This window comes from Bos grunniens, chromosome X, assembly GCF_055505025.1.
Source record: "Bos grunniens cultivar Pamir isolate PY7600 chromosome X, Bosgru_T2T1.0, whole genome shotgun sequence".
Taxonomy (NCBI): Eukaryota; Metazoa; Chordata; class Mammalia; order Artiodactyla; family Bovidae; genus Bos; species Bos grunniens.
In genome coordinates this window covers 142,174,180-142,186,627 of record NC_141194.1, presented here as the reverse complement: position 1 = coordinate 142,186,627, position 12,448 = coordinate 142,174,180, and the positions used below count along the sequence as shown (strand labels likewise).

Below are 12,448 nucleotides of genomic sequence, written 5' to 3'. Positions count from 1 at the left end.
TTGGTTATTCCTTCAAGACACAGGACTTCCCCTGCCGGGGTCCAGCCCCGGTGGATCCAGGGAATTCGAAGCGGGGACGGCGTCGGCGAGGATCAGGAAACAACTGCTTAATTAAATGTTAATTAAGGATATAAAGAGTAATAGAATGAGGATAGCTCAGTGAGGAAATTCAGTGGAGAAAAGAGGCTGAAATAAGGATAGCTCAGTAGGAAAATTCAGTGGAGAAAAGAGGCTGAATAATTCAGCCAGAAGGTGAGAGAAAGAACGACACGGGGAGACCAAGTTTCGGTGAACAAGGCCCGCACTTTATTTTCCAAAGTAGTTTTTATACCTTAAGTTATGCATAGAGGATAATGGGGGAAGGGGTAGAGGCATGCAGTAAGCCAGGCTTTCTTCCTGCAAACTTATCATATGCAAAAGCTTAGGTGATTTGCATCATCTTCTGGCCCGGAGGCCTGTTAACATTTTAAGACCCTTTCTTCAGAAAACTTATTTTTCTCTAAAGGTGATTGGTCAGGAGCCACCCTCCAAAAGCATTAGATAAAGTTGCATTCCTACAGAGCAAAGGTGTGGTGGGCTATAACAAGAAAAAGAATTAACTCAAGGGTCCCAGGTTACAAACATTAAAGCTACTATTTACACCAATTATATTAATCAATACACTGCCAGGGACACAGCAGGTAAGGGATATGGAAACTTAGCAGCAAACATTGGCCCAACAAGTGAAAATCCCTTCACCAATACAATTTCTAATCAGTCTTTTAACTGCTCAAAGGAATCTGTATTTAGACAGTTTAGAACATCTCCTGCCTCTCACAGTTGGGAGGCTCTGAGCAATCACATGTGGCCGGAAAAACCTATTCAGGCAGGCTAGAGGATTTCCAAAGGAGTTTGTAGGTTGAAACACTGTCACACCCAGGAATTATTAACTGGAGCTGTAAGCTGACTCTTTTTTCAGAGAGAGGTAGTGGGGGACAGCCCCCCGTAAAGCCAGAGGTGTAGGTGAAAGCACAAAGCAGAAAGTAGGCAGACTCTGGTTTTGGGGGTATATGCTCGAGAATTTCCAGGGAGACTCCTGAGGCTCGATCCCACCTTTGCGTATGCCGAGCCTCCTTCCTCATGACCTTTGTCATGGGCGGAGTTCCTCACGCTGGCTCCCGGCAGTGATAGAATTCCAGTTGAGCTATTCCAGATCCTGAAAGATGATGCTGTGGAAAGTGCTGCACTCAATATGCAATATGCAGTATGCACTCAATATGCGATATGCTGGCTCCCAGCATTCCCCCACAGGTGACTGGGCAGGGATGCTGTCAGGGAAGCAGCCCATCCTCACAAAGGATGGCAGGTCGACCTGAGCCCACATTACAGATGCAAAGTAGACAGACTTCATGGGGCAGAACAAGATAATACTTATATCAGCAAACAGCATGGGTATCAGTGGAGTTCTGCCAGTCCCCCAAGGGCAATGCAATGGGCTCAGAGACATGCTACCTATGTGGCGGGTTGCATCACTGCCGAGGAACCCAGGGTCAAGGGCCCAGGACCTTCTGAGCAAAGAACAAACAAACCAGTGCTCCTTCCCCTGGGAAGCGAGTGGTTAAACAGTAGTCATACTATGGTCACTTTGCCCTACAGAAATGGTTCAGCATCAAGAAGCAGGTAAACTGTGCTTTCAAGAACCTCAGCAAGAATGTGCAGATGCTCAGGGCCCATGGTGGACTGCCTGTCCTGAAAGACGCATTTGCTTCGCAAGATGTCCTTAGAATCGCACCACCTGGTTAAGAATTCTCCTCTCCACCCTTCCTTCCCTCCCTCTCTCCACCGGCGTTAGAGACCTGCATCTAGCCCCACAGCTCTCCCCTGACTCCCTCCCCACTCTCCCTCATAGGCCCTTACCCTGATAAATCTCTTATGTGTGTAATCCCATCTTGGCCCCTGCTTCTCAGAGAACCCGAATTATCACAGATGGCGCCAGCAGTGGTCCAAGAGAACAGGCTGTGTAAGACGGGGCCTGGGACTGCTTCAGTCACTGCCTGGTGGGCAGAATGGACACTGTCCTGAGGGGATGTGGGGCACGGATAGTCCCAGGCCTTGAGGACCCAACTGCTACAGATTTCTCTGGAGATGATGTGGGAAAACTGAGAAAACAGGCTGCCGGATGTGGTGATTCAGACTTTTGAAAATGGAGGAATAAGGAAGGCCTACAAAGACAGTGGAAATGGCTGGGTACTGTTAAGTGTACTGATGCCCTGCAGCAGGGCAATGAGAAATGGATGACCGTTAAGTAAAGAGTATGTGTGAGAGCCAGAGGGCCTCCAGCGAGCTTCCCAAGAGCCCCTCAGTTCCTGCAGTGGAGGAGTGGATGCAGCAGAGCAACAAAGAAGCCATAAGAGTTGCAGAACTCCAGGGAGATTAAATACTCAATATTTAACATATGGCAGGTTGGCTTTGCTGCAGTCAGGGCCACATGACTTCATATGGTTGGAAAATCCTTGGGACCCTGAAACTTGGGGTAGGAACATCTGGTTAGACTCTCCTGAAGGCGGTGGCTAGGAGACACCCCCAGCCAGCTCTCAATATGCCAAGGGGGCCATTCTTTCCAAACAAGGGCTTGCACACCCTGTGCTGGAAGATGCTAGAGGCTGCTCCCCTCACCAGACACGCAGTGCCCCCCGCCCCGAGCCAGGAGCTGTGTCCAGCCTCTTTCCTGGTTACCAAACTGCTATCTAGGATTAAATTCCAGCATTACCTGGCTAGGGAAGTGCTGGGCCTACCAAAAAGCTGCAAGAATTAACTGGCAGCTACTGACAGGAGCCATGGGAACACTGGGTTTGGTTTTCAAGGGTGCTGTATCAAGAATCAGAAAAGCAGGAATTCAGACTTAGAACTCAGCATATAGGATTTAGAGGGCTTCCCAAGTGGCTCAGTGGTAAAAGAATCCGGCTACAATGCAGGAGACATGGGAGATGCAGGTTCAATCCCTGGGTGGGGAAGATCCCCTGGAGGAGGGCACAGCAACCCACTCCAGTATTCTTGCCTGGAGAAGTCCACTGTCAGAGGAGCCTGGTGGGCTACAGTCTATAGGGCTGCAGACTCAGACACGACTGTAGCGACTGAGCACACGCACACACATACATACAGAATTTAACCCCCAGGCAAGAACTGCAGGGGTTGAGCAGCTTCCACTGAGGTGGCTCACAGAGGACTGGAGAAAGTGCTGGCCACCACTAGGCAAAGCAGGAACACCTGAGCTGTCCTGGCAAAGGACCAAGGAACGAATGAAGAGGCCAAGGGGAGTAGGTATCCTGGAGAGATTACATGAGGTTAAGAAACCTCACCAGAGGGTAGTATTCCATAGCAGGGTCCAGAGGATATCCCACTCACAGAGGCTCATTAGGTTCAGAGGTGGCCTCCTCTGCAGGCCAGGGATGGCAGTAAGAGATCATCACAGAGCTGGGGCCCCACAGTAATAAAAACCTAGGAAGTGCCGAAGAATTGATACTTTTGAACTGTGGTGGTGAAGACTCTTGAGAGTCCCCTGGACTGTAAGGAGATCAAACCAGTCAATCCTAAAGGAAATCAATTCTGAATAGTATTGGAAGAATTGATGCTGAAGCGGAGGCTCCAATACTGTGGCCACCTGATGCAAAGAGCTGACTCATCAGAAAAGCCCCTTGATGCTGGGAAGGATTGACGGCGGGAGGAGAAGGGGGCAACAGAGGATGAGATGGTTGGATGGCATCACTGACTCGATGGACATGAGTTTGAGCAAGCTCCGGTTGGTGATAGACAGGGAAGCCTGGTGTGCTTCAGTCCACGGGGTTGCAAAGAGTCGGACGTGACTGAGTAACTGAACTGAACTGAACTGAGTGGTGCTTATCCACCAGAAGCCAGGAAGACACAAATACTAAAGCGAACCTCAAGGTCAGAAGGGCAACCAAGCAGGCTTCACCCACATGGACTCATGGAAATAGCGCAAATGGACCATAGAGTCCCTAGAAGCAATACAGAGAGCCACCAAGGGTTATCACTCAAGATCTACAAGCTGAAAAAGGCAAAAGTGGGGAAACAGGGGGCCGAGGGAGGTTCTCCCCAATAAAAAGTCCAAATTACTTGCTCAATTTCCAGACATCAGCCCATCCTCAGATCTAGAAGAGGTAGCTGGGCCCCTAGAAGGAAGGACAATGCCATGTAATGCTTCTCCCAGCACTAGCGGTGTATGTACACTGGGGCAAGAATAGCCAGACATCTGAATACTGGATGCAAGATATATATGGTGTATGTAGATATATATATATATATATATATATATATATATACACATACATACATATTATATACACATTCATATATGTTATACCCTGTTTCTCTGAAAAACCCCTAATTGATACATAAATCAAATACATATTCCATGGAGATGCAGTGGATCAGCGCTGCTGTTAAACACCTGAATGATGCAGACAGTGGTAGGCTCTATGGTAACTCTGCACCTGTGGCCATATGGGGATTCCTGTATGACCAGCTGAAGGAGGAAACAGCTTGAGCCTGGTTTACAGATGGGTCAGCACTCAATATCTAAGTACAAAACGAAGATGGGTGGTATCTATGTAACAGCAGATACGTTCACGGGGGAGAAGGAACATTTTTCCAGTGGATGGAACAACAAAGCAGGGCACTTGACTTGGTGTGGAAAAAGTGGCCCAAAGTGAGACCATTTATTGAATACATAAGACTCCAGGAAGTGGCCAATGGCTTGACCATCCAATTGGAAGCCTGGAAGGAAAAGGGCTGGAAGATCAGAGACAAGGCGATCTGATGCAAAGGCCGTGGACTGACACATGGGAGCATGCAAAGTGTGCAGATTTCTGCATCGTATGTTCACCACCACCAGAAAACATCTGTTATGGAAGAGGCACTGAACCACCAGGCGGACACAACGACTCAGCCAGGTGCAGGGGCCTTCGTTAGTTACTACACAACTGGCATGATGGACACGAGCAGAGTGGTCACGGTGGCTGACGGAAGTCCAGCAGCAAGGACGCCTGTTTACCAAGGCTCATCTCCCGGGACTCCTCTGACAGGTGACTCTTGATCAAGGGCTCACCACTGGTCTTGCTGAAATAGTCTTAGAACTCCACTGCAGTCTTAAGACTTTTCCTATGTAACTTCCTTCTCTCCCTCCCTTTCTTCTCCAGAAGTTAGACATACATCATAGTCTGACAGCTTTCCCAGTCTCCGCCAGCTCCCTCCCCACTCTCCTTCATGGACATCCCAACCACCAATCTAGGTGCACATCTCATCTAGGACCCATACAAACACGCCAGTTGATTTAGCGCATTCACTATTAAAGCTCTAGTCCTCCGCTTTACAGTGTCAGAAATTCCATTTAATAATTCAGCAGAGGTATTAAGGTTTTGTGGACTGTTCCTATCAAATTCATAAAGGATTGATTAAATAAATAAGTAGAATAAAATAAATAAATAAAAAGAAATCTCAAAATGAGAAAGAACTACCCAGCAGACCACAGAGATATGCAATGGAGCTGACAAAGTGTTCCCACCTCACCAAGAGCAGCTACTCAAAAAGCAGACTAAGCACAGAAGCAGGTTGGTATACCTGGCTAGCCAAAAGGTGGAAACAACCCACATGTCTATCCATTCAGGAGTGGCAAACAAAACATGGAATATCTATACAATGGGACATTATCCATAAAAACGAATGAGGTGTCTGGAGAAGGGAATGGCTACCCACTCCAATATTCTTGCCTGGACAATTCCATGGACAGAAGAGCCTGGAAGGCTACAGTCCATGGGATCACAAAGAGGTGGACACGACTGAGTAACATTTTCACTGATACAATACGGATGCACCTCAAAAATAGTATACTAAGTGAAAGGCCCCAAACACAAAAGGCCACATGTACAATTCCACTTACATGAAATGTCCAGAATAGGTAAATCTACAGGAACTGAAAGCAGACTGGTAGTTGCCAGGGACGAGGAGGAGGAGGGGATGGGGAGGAGCTGCTTAATGGGTATACAGGGTTTCATTTTGGGGTGATGAAAATATTTTGGAACTAGATACGGTTGGTGGTTTTATAACACTGTCAATGTACCAAACTGCACTGAATATTCCCTTTAAAATGGTTAATCTCAAGATAAATATCGTATACTAACACAGATATACGGAAGATGGTACTGATGAATTTGCAAGGCAGACATGGAGAAACATAGAAAACAGACTTATGGACACAGCGAGAGGGGAGGAGAGGGTGAGATGTACGGAGAGTAACATGGAAACTTTCCATAACATATGTAAAATAGACAGCCAATGGGAATTTATTGTTATGTCTCAGGGAACTCAAACAGGGGCTCTGTACCAACCTAGAGGGTTGGGATGGAGAGGGAGATGGGAGGCTCAAGAGGGAGGGGACATATGTACACCTATGGCTGATTCATGCTGATGTTTGACAGAAAACAGAATTCTGTAAAGCAATTATCCTTAAATTAAAAAATAAACTCCAGTTTGGGACGACCCAGAGGGAGGGTACGGGGAGGGAGGAGGGAGGAGGGTTCCAGATGGGGAACACGTGTATACCTGTGGCGGATTCATGTTGATGTATGGCAAAACCAATACAATATTGTAAAGTTAAAAAATAAAATTAACTAAAAAAAATAAGTAAAATGAAAGAAATGTAAAAAAAAATAAAAAATAAATTAATTTTAAAAAATAAATAAATACTTTTTTAAATGGCGAATTTCATGTGAATTTCTTCTCAATCAAATACATAAATAAGTTATAAGGGAAAAAATGTAGACATATCAACCAAAACAAAAACAGCAAAATTGAAAAAAAGATGTCTACAATTTCAAAAAACAGGGGGCAGGTAGGCAAAAATAAGGAAGGGGCAGGCTGATGTTAAGAATCCTTATCACATGCATAGCAACCTGTCTGAACCTAGTTAAGCCACACTTCTCTGCTCAGTGGTTATAGCTGCCAACTGGAAAGGTTCTTAACGTGTAGCACAAAGACTGGAATTCTAGAACTGTCTGGTATTTCTCCTTCCTGGCCATTTCATCATAAATTGGGGTCATGAATTCAATGGCCATATTGATAAACCCAGAGTTAGGTACATGCTCTGGTAAGTACCAAAAGTACCAAGTATATTCCCAGGGACAATGGATTCTGCTCAAAAATCCAGGACATTTAGCTGTTACAAACTACAGCTCTCTTGATGATTAGTATACTCAAGGGATCAAAAGAATTCATTCTCAGAGACTTTACATGTAAATATAGTAAAAGAATAACTGAATTTCATTGCATTTGAAAAATACAGTTCATTTTTAATTCTACCGTGCTGAATAGCTGAGCAGGCTGCGGCATCAGTGATGCCTGAGCTCCCTGGGATTAGAGGACTCTGGGTCCCGGGAGTGCCGGGACCTTTTATGCCGGTGGGATTTATCTTGGTGCCTACTTCTACTCCTGTGACTACGCCCCTCAGAGCACCTGTCATGCCGCCCCTCAGAGCGCCTGTCATGCCATCTGGAATGTATGTCTGAGCTTCGACCCCTGTCTCTCTCCCTGTGCCGGTCTTCTCTCTCTTCCCTTCTGCTTGATGACTTGTGTTCGTGCTTGGACTTCTCCTTTCTTGGCTCCCTCTCTCGGTCCTCCATTCTACCACGGCAGGTCGTCCTGACCTCAGCGGAACTGGGGTGGGACTTCCGCACCTCCCTGGACTCTGACTTCTGACCCTTCTCTGCCTTCTCTGAGTGCTTGCCACTGTGCTTTTTAGAGACCGGGTCATCCTTTTCCTTTATCATCTTGCTTCTGGGCAATGAAGAGGAGGCTGGCTACTCTGCCTGTACCTCCCGGCCAGTCTTCTGTCTTTCTTTTTTTTTCTTTTCTTCCTTTTTGTCTGGAGGAAAAGAGGGGCACAATCAGTAAGAAAAAGAAGATGGAAAAGATGGAGGATATACAAAAGAAAAGCATGCTTGGCAGCAGCATGAAACACTCACGGTCTCTACTTCTAGAAAAGTGCCTCCAAGAATGCAATCTGGATGTCTGTCACCCTTAATATGTCAGGTCGCTGTATAAGGCAACTCCAGCTCTTAAGTCTCTCTCTAAAGACCCTACCTCCAAACAGTCACGTTAGGTACCAGAGGGTTAGGACTTCAATGTACACATTTTGGTGGCCAGAATTTAGCCCACAGCATTAGTCTTCTGCTGATACTTCTTCTTTCCCAGTTAAAGTAAGGTTCCCCACACCTGCCCCCTTCACACTTGAGAACTGACTACCAACTCTCAGTGAAGGCTAAGAAGAGCAAACATTAAGCCTACCCAGAATCTTCTCATAGGCCTTAACCATTTACCTTTTTTGTGTTTTTTGGTGGGTTTGTCATCTTCAGAGCCCTCAGATGAACTTGGCGGAGGAGTATGAGTCCCACAGCCCCTCTCCTGCAGCTCTCTGGTCACCTCATCCATTTCTTCTGAGTCCTCAGGAAGTCGATAGTTAGATACATGATCCACTCGGATAGTTCTTCCTTTGATCTAGGACAGACAGGCACTGCTTTAGCAGATAGCTAACTACTTGCTACCAAACACAGCCTTCTATCTATTTGAACCCAGCTGCAGAAATCCATGGTTTGAACCATTCCCATTATCCTCTTGCTAATTCTGTTTCTCAGAAAATCTCAAAAGCAGACCTGCTCACGTGATGTGTCACAGCACACATCCCTACACATTCGCTCAACCCTGGGGGCAGTCAGGTAGAGCCTGGGGCAGCTGGAGATCCTGGGAGCCTCATCAGTTTATCCCAGAGTTCTATATAAATATCTCCATGTTATAAGTGTGCCATGAAGTGAAAAGAGCCTGGGAAGTACTGCCCCAAAGCATAAGCAGCATGGAAAACTGCAAGAGTTTAGATGCACAAACATGAATTACCTTCCATCTGTAACATTAATTTACGGTGAAACACACTGTTAAGAAGCCTGGAAGCCAAAAGGAATTCCTAAAATTCAGCTCAATGCTACAGCTGCTTTCTCAACACAAATGCATGAGGCCAAAGCAGAACAATAGCTGGGAGGGGGTAAGGAATCTAGAAAGGACTACTTTCTTTTCTCTTAAGCCCTCACTGCTTGCTCCACCCCCACCATACTGGAACCACTGGCTCATGCTGATACTATCACTGCGAATCCCAACTCTCCAGGTGAACAACAAAAAATTAAACCTTCACTTAAAACAAAAACATTCGGGCAGATACAGACTTATTCTATACGCAATGCCATCAGAAATGTGAAATGTCTGGCTTTTACTGTTCCATTCAAGAGCAAGTTTTTACTCTTACCCCTAAGCCTGAGTACTTTCACCTATCCCATTCCACCATAAAAGGTGGAATAAAGTCACCTTTTATGGTGACTTCCTATCACTGCTGGTGCAATCAGTGACAAAGTCTCCAAGTCAAGAGTCACCCCTCCAACCCGTGACAATGCTCATTCAATGGCAGTGCTTTGGGAGCATGTGGAGCATAGATAACCCTGACTTGCCCCGTCCCCTTTTTATGTCTCACTCTCATGTCATCACTCACCGTCGCACTTACAAGGGTGGAGGAGAGAGAATAGAGGACAGAAAACTTCAGAATGAGTTACTTTCATAGACTTTGTCATGAGATTTTAACTAGAGAATTTTCAGGGCCCAGTACTGCTAAGTCAATGGAGACATAGGAGAGACATACATGGCTAGGTCCTCAGCCACAAAACCATGATAGAACCCCAAATTCTCTGATACAGGACAGCATAAAACAGCAGTGTTTGCTAGTCTCTTTGCCCTCCAATACAGCAGAAATGAGAGTGGAGTGTGAGGAAGAAAAGGTGAAAAACAGATGCCTGGTTGGGTGCAAGATGAAGGGGAGTGGGGGGTCATGGTACCTATGCTCCTGAGGACATAGCTTGCTAAGTGGTGGGGAAAAGAAACGCGTGTTCACAGGGTCATGAGCCAGCGGAATTATTTCCTGGGGTCATTTCCCAGTCAGTATGTCCCCACACCTCTGCAACCCAGCTGACCAGTACTGCCCTTGAGCCTGCAGTCATCAGCTGGGAAATGAAACTGAAACCCTACACAATGGAAAAGTTCTGCTCAGTAAGCATACTCACCTTGATCCCATTAAAACTGTCAACAGCCAGAATTGTGCTCCTCTGGTCTTCATAGCAGAGGAAACAGAATCCTTTGGATTTCCCAGTCTTCTTGTCCGGTACCAGATTAATGTTAACAATCTCCCTGTATCTATTTAATTTATAAAAGACTGAGACACTACTGATTTAAAATGTAAAAACTTGCAGATTGGATGACAAAACAAAATTCAAATAATATAATCTGCACAGGAGACACACTGAGAACAAGATGACAAAGAAAGGTTAAAAATTAAAAGTTAGAAAAAGATATATCACGAACACCTAATTTTAAAAATGGGTGGTAGTATTAAGATCAAAGATGAATTCAAGGCCAACCAAAAGAAGCATTTAAATGTGACTAAGAGGGCTCTTTTACACAGAAAAAGGTCCTAATACATAAGTCATGAAATTTTATACATAAATTAACACATCCAAAATTTTAATTAAAAATACAAAGAGCAACTAAGAGTGAAAGTTATTAGAGATTTTAACACACCACTTTGAGTTCACAACACATAAAATTGAGAAAAATAAGTCCGAGGAATTAATATAAAATTTTATAACTACAAATAAACATATACTTAATAATATAACAATTACATTGTTAAAAATATTAACATCAGACTAGTAGATATACAGATATATTCGACTGTACAAAGAGTTTCTTCTCAAGAATCCATGAAACACATATTAAAACTGACTGTAGACTAGATCTCAAAGTAAACCTCAATCATCTCCAAAAACAGCACAGACCATGTTCTCCAATCATAATGTGAAACAGCTGGGAACAATAATTTCAAAACAAAAAATGCCCTAACTAGAACTTGAAACCTGTTCTCCAGGCTAACTACTGGATGAAAGAGAAAGTGAAATAAAATAAAGAAATCATGGTAGACTATTTAGAAAACAACAAAAATGGGAATATATACCAAAACTTAGTGTCTGTGTGTGTTAAGTCGCTCAGTCTTGTCCGACTCTTTGCGACCCCAAGCACTATAGTCCGCCAGGCTCCTCTGTCCATGGAATTCTCCAGACAAGAACACTGGAGTGGGTTGCCATTTCCTTCTCCAGGGGATCTTCCGGAACCAGGTCTCCTGCATTGCAGGCAGATGCTTTACCGTCTGAGCTACCTTTACCTTTACCGTCTGAGCCCACCAAAACTTACAGGATGTGGCTAAAACCACACTCAGGAAAATCTGTGACATTAAAGAATTTTATTGTTAAAAAGGAAAGGGGAATTCCCTGGCAGTCACAGTGGTCAGGACTTGGTGTTTCACTGCCAGGGTTCAGGTTCAAACCCTGGTCAGGGAACTAAGATCCCACAAGCCACAGGGGAGCGGGGGATAGTAAATCTTAGGAAGGTAGGTGGAAGTTAATAAAGACATAATTTAATGAAAAAAAATAGAAAAAATTCTGCCTTACTCATTATATAAAAATTAATTCCAGAAAAGTTAAAGCTTCATAAACTTAAAACTACAGTCATAAAAATACAATAGTAACTGATGGAAATGTTATACCTCAGCCCCAGATCTAGCATCTTACTTAAAAGAAAACACTAGAAACGATTCAACTATGGTATTCAGCTATTTAACACTATTTAATATTGTAGGTATTGGCCCATGCAATTAGACAGGAGAAAACAGATATAAAAAAAGAGTAAATATATGTGTATGTATAACTGACACACTTTGCTGCACAGCAGAAACTAGTACAACACTGTAAATCAACTATACTCTAATTTTAAAAACTAATTTAAAAATGAAAAAGTAAAGCTATCTCTGTATGAAGATTATATATGACGATATATATAGAAAACCCAAGAGAAGCAATGATAAACAATGTTAAAAACAAACAATATAACAAATCTGTAGGATAACAGGATATAAAGACGACAAAAATAAACCACCCTCTTACAAACAATAATCATAAGATATAAGGAAAGAGGAGCCCCATTTGTAACAGCAACAGCAAAAAGGTAAACTACTTAGAAATAAATCTAACAACAAGGAATCTACAAGGTCTATGCAGAGAAAACGCTTAAAAACTGCTGAAAGACACAAACACAGTTTTCAATAAATATAAAGACACCTCTTTTTCTGGCATAAGATGACTCAACATTATAAAGATATCAAAATCACCTCCCAAGTTAGTACTTATGTATAAGGGTGACACTCCAATTTGCTGGGGGAAAATATGGAGTTTTGAATAAATGCTGTTGGGACAACTAGATAGCCATTTGAAAAAATATGAAATTGGGTCCATATCTCACACTACACATCAGA

The 12,448-nt window shown here is 44.0% G+C and overlaps 1 pseudogene across 1 annotated transcript; it reads right to left on the bottom strand.

Annotated features, from left to right (window-relative positions):
* Positions 1-283: 283 nt before the first annotated feature.
* LOC147341531 (RNA-binding motif protein, X-linked 2-like) lies at positions 284-11,703 on the bottom strand (annotated as a pseudogene). The gene is made up of 4 exons (XR_015158704.1): positions 11,684-11,703; positions 10,149-10,305; positions 8,370-8,547; positions 284-7,915 (listed from the first exon to the last, which is right to left on the bottom strand). The product of XR_015158704.1 is annotated as an RNA-binding motif protein, X-linked 2-like (transcript).
* Positions 11,704-12,448: the final 745 nt, after the last annotated feature.